At 38.7% G+C, this 12,962-nt stretch overlaps 1 protein-coding gene and 1 pseudogene across 1 annotated transcript in view; both read right to left on the reverse strand.

The window, feature by feature from the left end:
- The window catches only part of LOC129773330 (uncharacterized), a 92,951-nt gene that overhangs the window by 59,972 nt on the left and 20,017 nt on the right, over positions 1-12,962 (reverse strand). The window lies entirely within an intron of this gene.
- The window catches only part of LOC129773331 (tigger transposable element-derived protein 4-like), a 38,448-nt pseudogene that overhangs the window by 16,660 nt on the left and 8,826 nt on the right, over positions 1-12,962 (reverse strand).

A 12,962-nucleotide genomic window follows, 5' to 3' on the forward strand; every position in this document is an offset into this window, starting at 1 on the left:
GTTGTCAGTCAAATATTTTTGTGAAGTGACAACACCTGACTTTTTGCTGTTTCGGACTGTTGAACATCAGTGATTAATTTAATTAATATTAGTTCCGTTTCACAACATACAAATGAGCTTCCTTCTATGTTTTGTCAACAATAGACAAACGTAGATTCCAGAATCTATATACATAAAAATGGATTTCTGTCTGTCTGATTCTTATGGACTCGGAAACTACTGAACCGATCGACGTAAAAATTTGTATGTAGGGGTTTTTGGGGCCGGGGAAGGTTTTTACGATAGTTCGAGACCCCTCCGAGAATTCAATTCCCATATGTTCTATAATTACGCAGTGACAAGCGTTGTTAGTCCATTTGATATTTGCGCCAACGAAATTGATGTTTGTTCGAAAGTGGAAATGGATTTTAATGTGATCAAACGCACTCCTATATCTTCTTTTATCTATATAAATAAAAATGGATCGCCGAATGTGTTGATAGGAGCAAAACTTGTCCAAGGAATTATCCAATTTGAGGCTAATGCCTCAAATGTTTAATGAATAAAATGAATAAACAGTAAAATGGATAAAAAGTAAAATGAAAATTTATCTATATAAATATAAATGAAAATCCATTTATATTTATATAGATAAAGCAAGATATAGGAGTGCGTTTGATTAAATGTAACGGAGAAACATATTATTTGAAAGTGATTGAAAAATATTGAACGAGAATTGTGTCTGAAAATAATCTGATATTATAATGATGAGTTTTGGTAGAAGTCCTAGGAAATTTATATTAAAAATAAAATGTAAAGGGTCAATTAGAATATGAATCAATGAACAGTTCTGCGATTGGACCCATGATCGTAAGTAAGAAAACGTGAATGTTTGGAGGTATTGATAACAAAAAAAAAATTTTGGGCGGGACGAAGGTTTCCGGGTCAGATAGTATAGAATATAATCTTATTTCGACTTCGGTTTGCTGACAATAGTATTGAATAAAGAAGAATGTATGAATGTAAAGAAGAAGTAAAAAAGAGAATAAAGTTTTATATCAAACAGATAGGATCTAAGCGAGAGGGAGATAATGTTAGAGTGGAACTTGGCTATAGAGCGTCGCGTGTGGAGTTAGCCAAATACACACGCAAACGTCAACGATCAACGGTCAAAGTCAACGTCAACGTCAAAGTCATCTTCAACACGCAAACATAAACGCCCTTGCACAGGTACGCTAACATGCACACGGATGCGTACATAGAGATAATCAAAAGTTTCTAATAACAAAATTAAATGCGTTCCCCCGGTAGTGAATGCCGATCGATGAGCCAGGCTTGTGCGAACCGTTGATGGCAAGCGTCAAAGGAAACTTATTAAATAATCACGATGTAAAAACTGTAAAAATTTTTCACAATACACGATTGATATGAAATTTCAAGAAGCAACCAACATTAAAGTTCCAAATTTCAATTTTATTCACTAGAATTAATCGTATCACTCCCCTTACTTGCAATATAATAATGCTCCCATTTTGCATATATTTACAAAGCCGATTTCCCCCAGGCAGCTTGGTTTAGATGTTTCTGTTAGGGAACACATTTCGGTAGGAACAAAAGTTCTCCCTACTTTTATGTGTTTGCAATGCCGATTTGCCCTAGGCAGCTTGGTTTTGATGTCTCTGTTAGGGACTCGCCGCATGTGTCGTCAATTTCGACCAATCAGTATTTCCGTTAGGATATGGGTTGAGATTTTTCAATTGTTCGATAGTTAGTTTCATGACATATATTATTTTCTTCAATATAAAAAATTGTTCTGGAGTGCCGAAATCGATTGACGCAAAAATTTCATCAATCCATCATGAAATGACTGAGCAATAAGCGTTTGAAATTGGACAATTTTCACGATGTACTCGATTTTCGATTTTCAATTTGTACCCCAATATGTTCCCGAAAGACGTAATCCTACGTCAAAACTGTTTTTGTGGGGCAAAACATTGTCACATCACGTTAGAATGGGTCATAAGCATCATCAAACTCACGAAAATACAGATTTTTCTCTACAATGAATTTCGATGGTACAGATTTTTTGAAGAAAAAGTACAGATGAATAAGATTTTTACCCCTTCTGGTACAGATGAAAATGAAGCAATACTGGTTTGAGATGCTGAGCTATCCGAAATCCAGTAAGTTAACATGCAACTCTTCTAGTCTATCAAACCCTCTAGGCTCTCGGTAAAAAAATAAATTCGAGGACATTTCATCACATCAATTGATTCATTGGAAGCAAAGTGATAACTTCCATTATTGACGGTTTATTTATTTCCAGAGCGGAAAAACTCCGCAAATAAACCCGGATTATGTCATCCCGTTCTGCTCCGAACATCCGGCCGGTGGTAAACCATTGAGCTCAAATTCGTTAAGCACACAAATCTGACATGGACAATGGAACCGACAACAACGGACAACGGCCACTGACGGGCGCGTTCGGTGTGTAACATTTCAATGAACGCAATAAATGAATGAGCGCGAGAATATGATTTCCGCAAATGCGACAGCAGTCGTATTAACTCATACGAAAATGAAAAACAATCAAGCCGCTTTAGGCTTCGTAACGTATACCGTATCATAATGTATCATCATTAGCATTAGCATTCAATAGATGTTCAGCTGGTGAGGGTTTATTACCCTGGATCTGCTAATACGGCATGGCATCATGACGTATCGCGAACGTTTAGCGTTTGAGTATTTCCAACGTTCGAGCGCTTCACCAGCAGCAGACGAAGCTGAAGGACAACCAGTTGCTCCTTGCCAGGCTGATGAACGAGGGATCCGAGCCGTTGAACATTCACTATGGGTGTATCATTTTGCCGGTTGGCGCTTCATCAAACCCGCAGCAAAATGAAGGCGCGCATAAAATCGAAAGCGTTAAATCAATTCTCTGCGTTGTTTTCGAAGAACCAAGAACCAGATTTAACCCTACTTGGAACGCCCTCACTCGAACTGGTTTATCCAGGAAGTGCCGCAAAGTAAGAGGAATGGTGTTTCTCGGTTAATCGTGGACCAATTACTGGGAGCCATTGTCTGCGGGCTTTGTTTGTAGAGAAAATATGTTTTGAAGTTGCTCAAATCAGAATGTTTTGCGTCGAAGCATGGGAGTGGAAAGAAGTAGAGTTATTAAAAATAGAAATATTTCAATCTTCTGCTCAAGATGCAAATTATTGCCGAGAACATCTTCCGCTTTAGAGACTCTGAATAGATTCTAGCACGCTTACATGCTTAGGCTAAATCTGTTGATCTCGGCGTAGAAAAGACAAGTTTAGAATATTCAGTTGATAGCCGGTAGACCGCATGACGTTCGCTATTCAGGAAGAATACAATTCTTTCAATTGAATAATGGCCGTTGCGTGTTTCCAAAGGGCAGAAATAAACCTGAATACCTTCTTGCTACGGGGTCTAATGAAGTTCATTAGCAGGGTTGAATGCAATGAAAGATTCTGATGCGTGGGCACGTGATGCGACGGGGAATTGAGCATTACTGCGACTCTAGGTCAAATATGGATGGTATTGTTGCAGGAAATTTAGTAGATGACATTGACATTGCTTATAGCAATGAGCTTATAGCTTCCGAGATGAACTGAGATTGTTTAATTATTTGGAATATAAACAGAAAATTTATATCCTGGATACTTGGATTCTTCATTTCCATCACATACAAAACAAAGTCATTTACATTCCTTTGTAACCGGGTTTTTTTCTGAACTAACGGATGAACACGAACCATTGTAATTTCATTAGTTGAGTGGTTAGCGTTACAATTAATATGCCGTGAGCTACGGTTTCAACTAGAACTCGCGTGTTCTCGATCTTGGCAAATTCACGTTTTATATGGCTTAGAAATTTCAGCCAAGTTGTGATATACATGAGACGTCGAAGCTCCTATAGACAGTTCGGCAGAGTACAGTATGATTATCATTTGAAGGTCGCGTAGGCAGGAGTGTAGGATAGTGACAAGGACCGCCTGTAACATTGATTTGTTTCATCCTGTCATTGAGATTGAGCAGAAATCATTTAGAAACAAAATACCAATTGCAATTCGACGTAACAGATTTTCCCAATGAATCATTCAATTCAATCCAATCGTATGCGGCACGGTAATACATCGCTTATTTGTATTGTTATTCATTATCGTTATCTATTTGTGAGGACAAACCCGCGATCTAATTAGTATTGTGAAGAGAGCCAATTGAAAACTATCAATCTGTTTCTACGAATCTTATCGAAAATTGTACTCTCCAGATTACAGCATTACCTTGATCTTTCAAAAAATAATAACGCCGTTCCTCGTGCCCGGTGAAACGCCATACTTCAGAAGTCAGTATCATTATCGCAGAAAACAATAAATTTTATTATCTAAGTTTTTCGAGATAAGAGATTCCTTCACTAGATTGTTTCCCAATGTCACCTCCTTCCACTCTAATGGCCAGCGCACTTTGAAGCCGTCTTGAGATTGGACGGCTAAGCTGGCCGAGTTGCAGAGAATTTCGCAAGACAGCGGAACATATGAGAATGTGTATGCGCTCGGTGCAGAATTTTGGAGCCATGCGGTAGCGGAATTCGATTTTTTTTCAATTACCCATGAGTATGTTTCATTTATAGGCCAGTTTTCATTCATTCTTAGTAACAAAAACTCTTCAAAACAAACGAAAAACGTGGAGGGTAATCCAAGATCACCACGGTAGTGATCTCCTGCCAATAATTTTATCGATCGCCAATGAATCAGGTTCTCGTGAGTCAGTCGATATTGCGTATGACCTCACGAAAAATATTGACTGGAGAAAATTTGCAGAAATAATATCTTGTTTCAATGCATGAACTTCCTCCACTCGAAGAGTATAACTTTATATCGAGTTTGATTTACGAAAGCGCACTTCAAGCTTAAAAGAAACGTGTTCCTGCTACCACTTTCCGACGTTCAGATTAAATTCAACTTGTTGAAGAATCTTCCCGACTTGGAAAACAGCGTTTGCTGAACTTGTTCAACAAGTTTGTGGAGCTGAATATTGTCCCGCATGACTTGAGACAAGTGAGAGTGATAGCCATACGAAAACCCAACAAGCCGGCTTGCGATCACAATTCGTATAGGCCGATTGCAATGTTATCCTGTATTCGTAAATTGTTTGAGAAAATGATTCTACTTCGTTTGGACAAGTGGGTTGAAACGAACAATTTGCTGTCAAATACGCAGTTTGGCTTCCACCGAGGTAAAGGGACGAACGATTGTCTCGCGCTGCTATCTTCTAAAATCCAAATCTCATTTGCTCGCAAAGAACAAATGGCTTCCGTTTTCCTCGATATCAAAGGGGCATTTGATTCAGTTTCCATGGAAATTCTCTCAGAGAAACTTCATTATCGTGGACTTTCGCCAATTCTGAATAATTTCCTGTACAATTTACTGTCAGAAAAGCACATGTTTTTCAATCATGGCAGCTTGAAATCTTCTCGATACAGTTTTATGGGCCTACCACAAGGCTCCTGCCTAAGCCCCCTCTTGTATAGTTTTGACGTCAATGAGATGGATGATTGTCTAACTAGAAACTGCACGCAGAAACAACTTGCAGACGATGGAGTTATTTCCATCACGGGTACTAATCCCGCCGTTCTGCGAAAATCCTTGCAAGATACCCTGAACAATCTGTTCACGTGGGCCGTTAAGCTGGGTATCGAATTATCTACGGAGAAAACTGAAATGGTCGTTTTTTCTAGGAAGCACGAACCCTCCCAATTCCAGCTTCACCTATCCGGCAAACCGATCAGGCACTCGATGTTTTTCAAATACCTTGGAGAATATTTTGATTCTAAATGTACCTGGGGAATACACATTGCGTATTTGAAACAGAAATGCCAGCAAAGAATCCATTTTCTCCAAACAATAACCGGAATATGGTCCAGGAGACCTCATTCAGTTATAACAAAACAACGATATTATCAGTGTTAAAATATGGCAGTTTTTGCTTCCGATCAGCTGCCAGATTCATATTCTCAAGCTGGAGAGGATACAATAACGTTGCTTGCGTATAGCCATGAGGTGTTTGCATTCGACACATACGATGAGTCTCGAAATCTTGGCAGGAGTACCCCCGCTTACTCTTTGGTTCACAGAATTATACTACAGATTTCTCATCCGTTGCAACATCATGAGTCCATTGGTGATGGATAACTTCGAAAATCTACTCCAACTGACTCCTCAGTCAAGTTTTATGTCTTTATACCATGATTGCCTTACCCATGAAGTGCACCCTTCACCAGGCATCTCCAACCAAGTTTGCTTCCCATACTTTGACAATTCCTCTGTCATTTTTTATCTGTCCATGCGACGAAAAATCCATGAAACCCCAGATCATCTACGCTCCAATGTTATTCCGTCGATATTTTCGGAAAAATATGGGAAAGTTAGATCTGATAAAATGTTCTTTACTGACGGTTCATTCATAAACGGGTCCACTGGCTTCGGCATCTTCAATGAAAATTCCAGTGCCTCTTTCAAACTCAAAGATCCTTGTTCCGTGTATGTCGCTGAACTGGGTGCGATATACTCCGTACTAGGGATCATTGAAAAATTTGGCCCATCGACCATTATTTTATTTTTTCAGACAGTCTCAGCTCAATAAAGGCAATCCGCTCAATGAAAGTTGATAAACGCTCATCTTATTTTTTGACAAGAATAAGACATCTATTGTGTGTTTTGGTCGAAAAATTATTCAAGATTACCTTAGCATGGGTTCCCCCTCATTGCTCGATTCCGGGGAATGAGAAAGCGGACTCGCTAGCTAAGGTGGGTGCTTCAGAACGCACACTTTTTGAAAGGCAAATTGCTTATAACGAATTTTTTCACGTTCTTCGTCAGCACACACTCGTTAAGGCTGATTTAGACGATGCCAGTCAGCGCTCTAGTTGAAGTATCCAGTGAATAGAGAACAGACACTCTGTTCCAGTTAGAGGCCAATTACTTGTTCGATACTGGTTCAAATGACTTGAACAGAGTGTCTGTTCTCTGTTCACTGGATACTTCAACTAGAGCGCTGACTGGCATCGTCTAAATCAGCCTTTAGTTGGCAGCGCATGTGGTGTGAAGATGAGTTCGTTCGTTGGTTACACACGATTATCCCTAAGTTCTCGACGAGTGCTTGGTTTAAGGGATTGAATGTAGGTCGTGATTTCATTCGCGTGATATCTCGGCTTATGTCCAATCACTACAACCTAAACGCGCATTCCTATCGCATTGGGCTCGCAGCAAACAATCTTTGTGATTGTGGCGATGGTTACCACGACATCGAGCATATTGTCTGGTCGTGTATCCGGTTCCATGCTGCTCGCTCTCAGCTCTCTAGAGCACTGAGAGCAAAAGGCAGACAATCGGATATCCCCGTCCGGGATATGTTAGGTGGCCGCGATCCTGATCTTCTGCTTCATCTATACCTGTTCCTCAGAAACGCCGATGTCAAAGTTTAATGATGTTTCCTTCGTTGTGTCCCTGTTTCATATCCCTCCTATCCGATTTATAAACTTTTACTTAGTCGCGGCAATACATACACACACTCTTTACAGATACACAGGCCAAAGGTTGTGCAGTCCACTGATCATTCAACAAGAGCCAAAGGTTGTATCTCTAGTTGTGCCGGCTAGTGACCCTTCTATCCTGGATTCCTCGAGTCAAGAAGACTCACCACGCTAGATATGGGGTACATACTAGGGGGCGTTGCTGATTAATGGTCAGCTGCATCCCAATAGGAAGTATCCCGTGTCGGGCACACGTACAGAGCATTGGAGACAGCAACATCACAATTACGAAAACACTTGTAATACTAACCTCGAGCCAACCGCGAGTAACCGGTTACATATCACTGACATAGTTGTAAGGCAAACATTGTCGAAATATTGAACTCCCGTCAGGCTGACGCCATATGAGCCTTAATATATATTTTGGATAAAAAAACGAAAGATTTTCTTCTTATATTATTTTCCGTAAGTATTTTACTTCATCAAAGCTACACGAAAGTTTGAAAGTTTTTCGAACAGCGAGTGGCGGATTCTCAATACCTCGAATACCTTCATTCACTAAAAACCTCACTTTCATGAGCACAAATATATTGAAGCTGTAAAGGTATCCTTCATCAATCGATCTGGACACTTCATAACAATTTATTACGTTGAAGAAAATAATATATCTTGAGACTAACTAGCGAACTGTTGAAAAATCTCTACCATTACCCAAACGGAAATGCCACGTTCTGATTGGCCGAAATCAATGATACAAGTTTTCTTTTGTACTCAGAATCATTGTTCAGTCATTTCCTGATGGATTAACGAGATTTTTGCATCAATCGAGCGGCAATGGATTGTCTTTCTCAGAGAGAAGAAGAGTTGGAGTTATGTTTTCCACAATGGCCTTTCTCAGGGCTCGGGGTGAATGAACTGAAAATGTTTGAAGCCTTTCAAATACAAAAATGGAAACCGAAACGAGCGGCATTCGGTGGGCCGACAAGAAAGGTTCTTACCTCGGCAAACCAAAAGAGTTCAACTGTATGCTATCGAGTAGCCTTTTCTTACGGCTACAAACTTTCTATCGCAGCTAGCCGAAAATGGTCATAATCTTCCAAAAAACGAATTCGAATTCGAATTCATTATGAATGTGCGTAAACTAGAACAGATGAAAAAGCTCTTAGCTCTCACCTAACGTACTGATGGAATACCAGTACAATATTACAACACATCCAACATTGAATTTTGGTGTACTTTATACGGCGTAAAAAAAGGAAAGTGAAAAAAATTATATGATTTTCCATATGTTCTGCCGTGAGAGTTTGAAAACAGGGTGGCGCAAGCGCCATTTCCACTATGATGAGATCAAGTTGATTGTGATGCGATGTGATTTCTCTAATGCCGAGAATAAAACATCTTTCGTAGTGGACGTTTACAATAATTAAAGTCACATGTCCTCTTTCTTATAAAAAATACACTTTTCCGAGAAGCTCGTCATGCCAAATATTTTAATCAAAAACAGTCCATCCCCATGTAGTGCTACGTTTATAATAGCATTGTTTTTTTAAGAACTATAAATCAAGGACCTAGAATCTCTGTTCAAAAATGTCGTTAAATATTTAAATTAAATCTATTTTAGATTGAAGTGTATTGCTGTATGCACATAACAAAATGTGTAGAACTCTTATCCCTGATGCTTCCTCATGCTTCGCTCAACGGCGGAATATTAAAGGGTGTGTCACATCAAATTGCATCACGGAAAAAACGCTGTAGAAATTCGCCCAGTAGACCGATCCTTTTGAAAATTTTAGATAGTAAAATAAAAACTATTAAACAACTTCTGGCATTTTCTTTTTATTCATACTTCGAGCCCAAGCCCGTATGCTCGCACCTTCCTCTTTACCCCGTCCATAAGGTTCTGTACAACGTCAGGTTGTAGTTTTTTTTTTAACAGAAATCCATTTTCTCTTGAAGTCCGCCTCCGATTTGACAACTTTTGGGTTCTTCCGGAGGGCCTGCTTCATAATCGCCCAATATTTCTCTATTGGGCGAAGCTCCGGCGCGTTGGGCGGGTTCATTTCCTTTGGCACGAAGGTGACCCCGTTGGCTTCGTACCACTCCAACACGTCCTTTGAATAGTGGCACGAAGCGAGATCCGGCCAGAAGATGGTCGGGCCCTCGTGCTGCTTCAATAGTGGTTGTAAGCGCTTCTGTAGGCGCTCCTTAAGGTAAACCTGCCCGTTTACCGTGCCGGTCATCACGAAGGGGGCGCTCCGCTTTCCGCAAGAGCAGATCGCTTGCCACACTATGTCCTTTTTGGTAAACTTGGATAGTTTCTGCTTGCGAATCTCCTCCGGAACGCTGAATTTGTCCTCTGCGGAGAAGAACAACAGGCCCGGCAATGTGGCTTCGTCAGCATTTCGGTGTACAGCTTCCGGGTTCGCGTCTTCCCCACCATGTTTTGCCTTTCGTCGCGGTTAGGAGCCTTCTGAACCTTGTATGTACGCAGGCCCTCCCGCTGCTTGGTCCGCTGGACGAATGAACTTGACAAATTCAGCTTATTGGCGATATCCCGGACCGAACTTCTCGTATCACGTCTAAACTGCTTAACTACGCGCTTGTAATATTTTTCACTGACGGAGCATCCATTTTTGCCGTTCTTCACCTTCCGGTCGATGGTTAGGTTCTCGAAGTATCATTTTGGTACTCTGCTGACCGTGGATTGGACGATTCCCAGCATCTTACCGATGTCCCGATGTGACAACTCCGGATTCTCGAAATGAGTGCACAGGATTAATTCACGACGCTCTTTTTCGTTCGACGACTTTTTTCCAAATTTACGAAAAATTGACAGTGAAGCATGGCCAACGTGATCTATACACTCTTATCTGATTATAAGCGAAAGCTGAAGATATAATTCCTAAAAATTAAATTTCTACAGCGTTTTTTCCGTGATGCAATTAGATGTGACACACCCTTTATTCTAAGCATTCAACAATGTATGAATGTATATTGTAGAAATTCTAACTGTTTGTGTTGCAACAAAATAGAATAAGGGTGGTCTTATAGAAGTTGGACAGAGTGTATATCCAAAATCAATGTGATACAAATATATCTACAACATTTTCAACTTTTCAGTATAAGAAATATTGTTTGCAAAACATAGAATACTCCATATAAAAAATCGCCGAAAAAAAGTTAACTTGTTTTTAATTACGCTGTAATCAAACTAAATTACTTATCGCGCTCAATATTTAATCAAGACTACTGAACGTAGTACCAACATAAAAAAAATTGAAAAATGTTCTCAGTATATATTTGACAGAATGTACTAAACGTTACACTAATGGTATGGACAGAAATAAAGTGATCATAATGTAAACTACATTACATTATACGTTATATTTCCACAACTTTACTATCTTCAGTGTTGCAACATTTTTGCATTAGGACAAAAAGTATACATTTGATGATGTTTTGTTCGAAAAAACGAAAAAAACAAATTATATTGAATCTACGTTAGGGTGACAATGAAAATGGTCATCTCGAATTTCAAAAAGTTACTCCATAAAAAATGATCACCACCTTGAAAAAACACCCTATGCAAAATATCGGTTTTTTGAAAACCGAAAAATGATCCTAGGGATAGTAAAGCAAATCGGGGGTTTCGAAAAAAAAATTAGATGCCAAATGTCTTAAAATTGCATGAAACGTCGAGATCTAGTGTTATCTCGAAAAATTGTTTTTGTCAAAAATCGACACTCTGGGATTTAGTCTTTTTTCGGAATACGAAACGAAAAATATGACTTTGGATGCCAATAAAAATAGTTATTTCGATTTTTCATTCGGAACTTGCTACGAAATGTTGATTTGCACGATAATATACTCTATGCAAAATATTAGCTCATTCGGACTTCACTTACTGGTGTCACAAACGTTAAAATTTGAGTTTTTTTTTTTTTTTTTTTTTGAAAAACGAAAAATCACCGAGAATCGAAGTTTTAAAAAAAAAATGATGCCAAATATCTTAACATTGCATTACTCGTCGAAATTTACTACACACATAATGATACTTTTCTTTTACCAAACATCGTAACGAACTTTCCAGACTACCTAACAAAATTGAAGGCGAGACATGAATACAATACAATTCAAAAAATAAAGAACTACAGGAAAACTTGTTTTTGTGCGATTTTTTTTTGTGCGGTATATGAAAAGAAGTCCATTTACAGTCAATCGCAAAATTGAGTGTACAAATGCTACTTGACGATACTTTCCATTTATTCGGTATACAATATTTTGAATACATTCATTCATTTGATGCATATTAATTACTCACACATTTAACTAGCTGTACGTGCAATAAAATTCCGCGAGAAGTTTTCTGCTAATTTTTTATTCCTAAAGATTGAAAACAATCTCTATTCTAGGCATCGCAAAATTGAGTGTACACCTCAAATTGCTCCGAACAAATTAGCTTTGTATGTATGGTCTTTGCGAATTAGCGTACTTTTTTTCGTCAGTAATTGGTGTCAACACTTAACCACTACTTGGGCAGTGTTGGTTTTTGTTTTTTATTGGTGTTTGAAAAAGTTTTTATCGAAATGGCAAGTTAGAGGAAAGAAATAGGGAATAAATAGAATAGAGAACCATGGAGTTTATCGATTCGGAAATGAACAAGATGGCTTCATTGAACATCCAGAAACGTAACCTTCAGTGTCCCGAGCAGAAATTGGGTCTCTTTCGTGATTACTACTTTCAACAGGATAATGACCCGAAGCAAACTGATCTCATGGTGTTTGTTTTTTTTTTTACATGAAGTAGAAAATCATTTCATTTTTTTTCTTATCACTACATGAGAGTGAAAAGGATCAATTTTACGATGAATATGAGTCGCTCTTAATTATTTACTTTTTAACCCCGAAAAACTCAAGAATAATAAACCAACACGAGGTGTACACTTAATTTTGCGATTGACTGTAGTTTTTGTCGATGGTTTATATGCATTTCAGTACGAAAGAAGCATAATTGCGTCTAAATTATCCACTTCTCAAATCATTCCCATCCTTCCATCAAATGATCTAAGTTGTACATGACATGATTTCTAATAGCAACATGTTTCGACATGCAACTAAAAGCACAACACAGTCACGCGCAACCGAAATGGCAAACTGTCCCATAGCAAAGCAGGAAAACAAAAGTAAATCGAACGGTGAACGGCTTGGATTTGAGTTATTTTCTTGTGGGAAACTTTTTTTAAGCGGTCCCTATCTACCGCACAAAAAAAAGTTTGTTTTTTTTCAAATTTTGTACCGAACACGGTTTTCTAAAGCTACGGGTTAAGTTTTGTAAGTTTTTTTATACGATTTTTTTTTGTGCCGTTTCTATCACCTGCACAAAAAAAGGTTTGTAATATTAAAACAACTACCGATGCTGACTTCGAT

The sequence above is a fragment of the Toxorhynchites rutilus genome, chromosome 3 (assembly GCF_029784135.1).
Source record: "Toxorhynchites rutilus septentrionalis strain SRP chromosome 3, ASM2978413v1, whole genome shotgun sequence".
Lineage (NCBI taxonomy): Eukaryota > Metazoa > Arthropoda > Insecta > Diptera > Culicidae > Toxorhynchites > Toxorhynchites rutilus.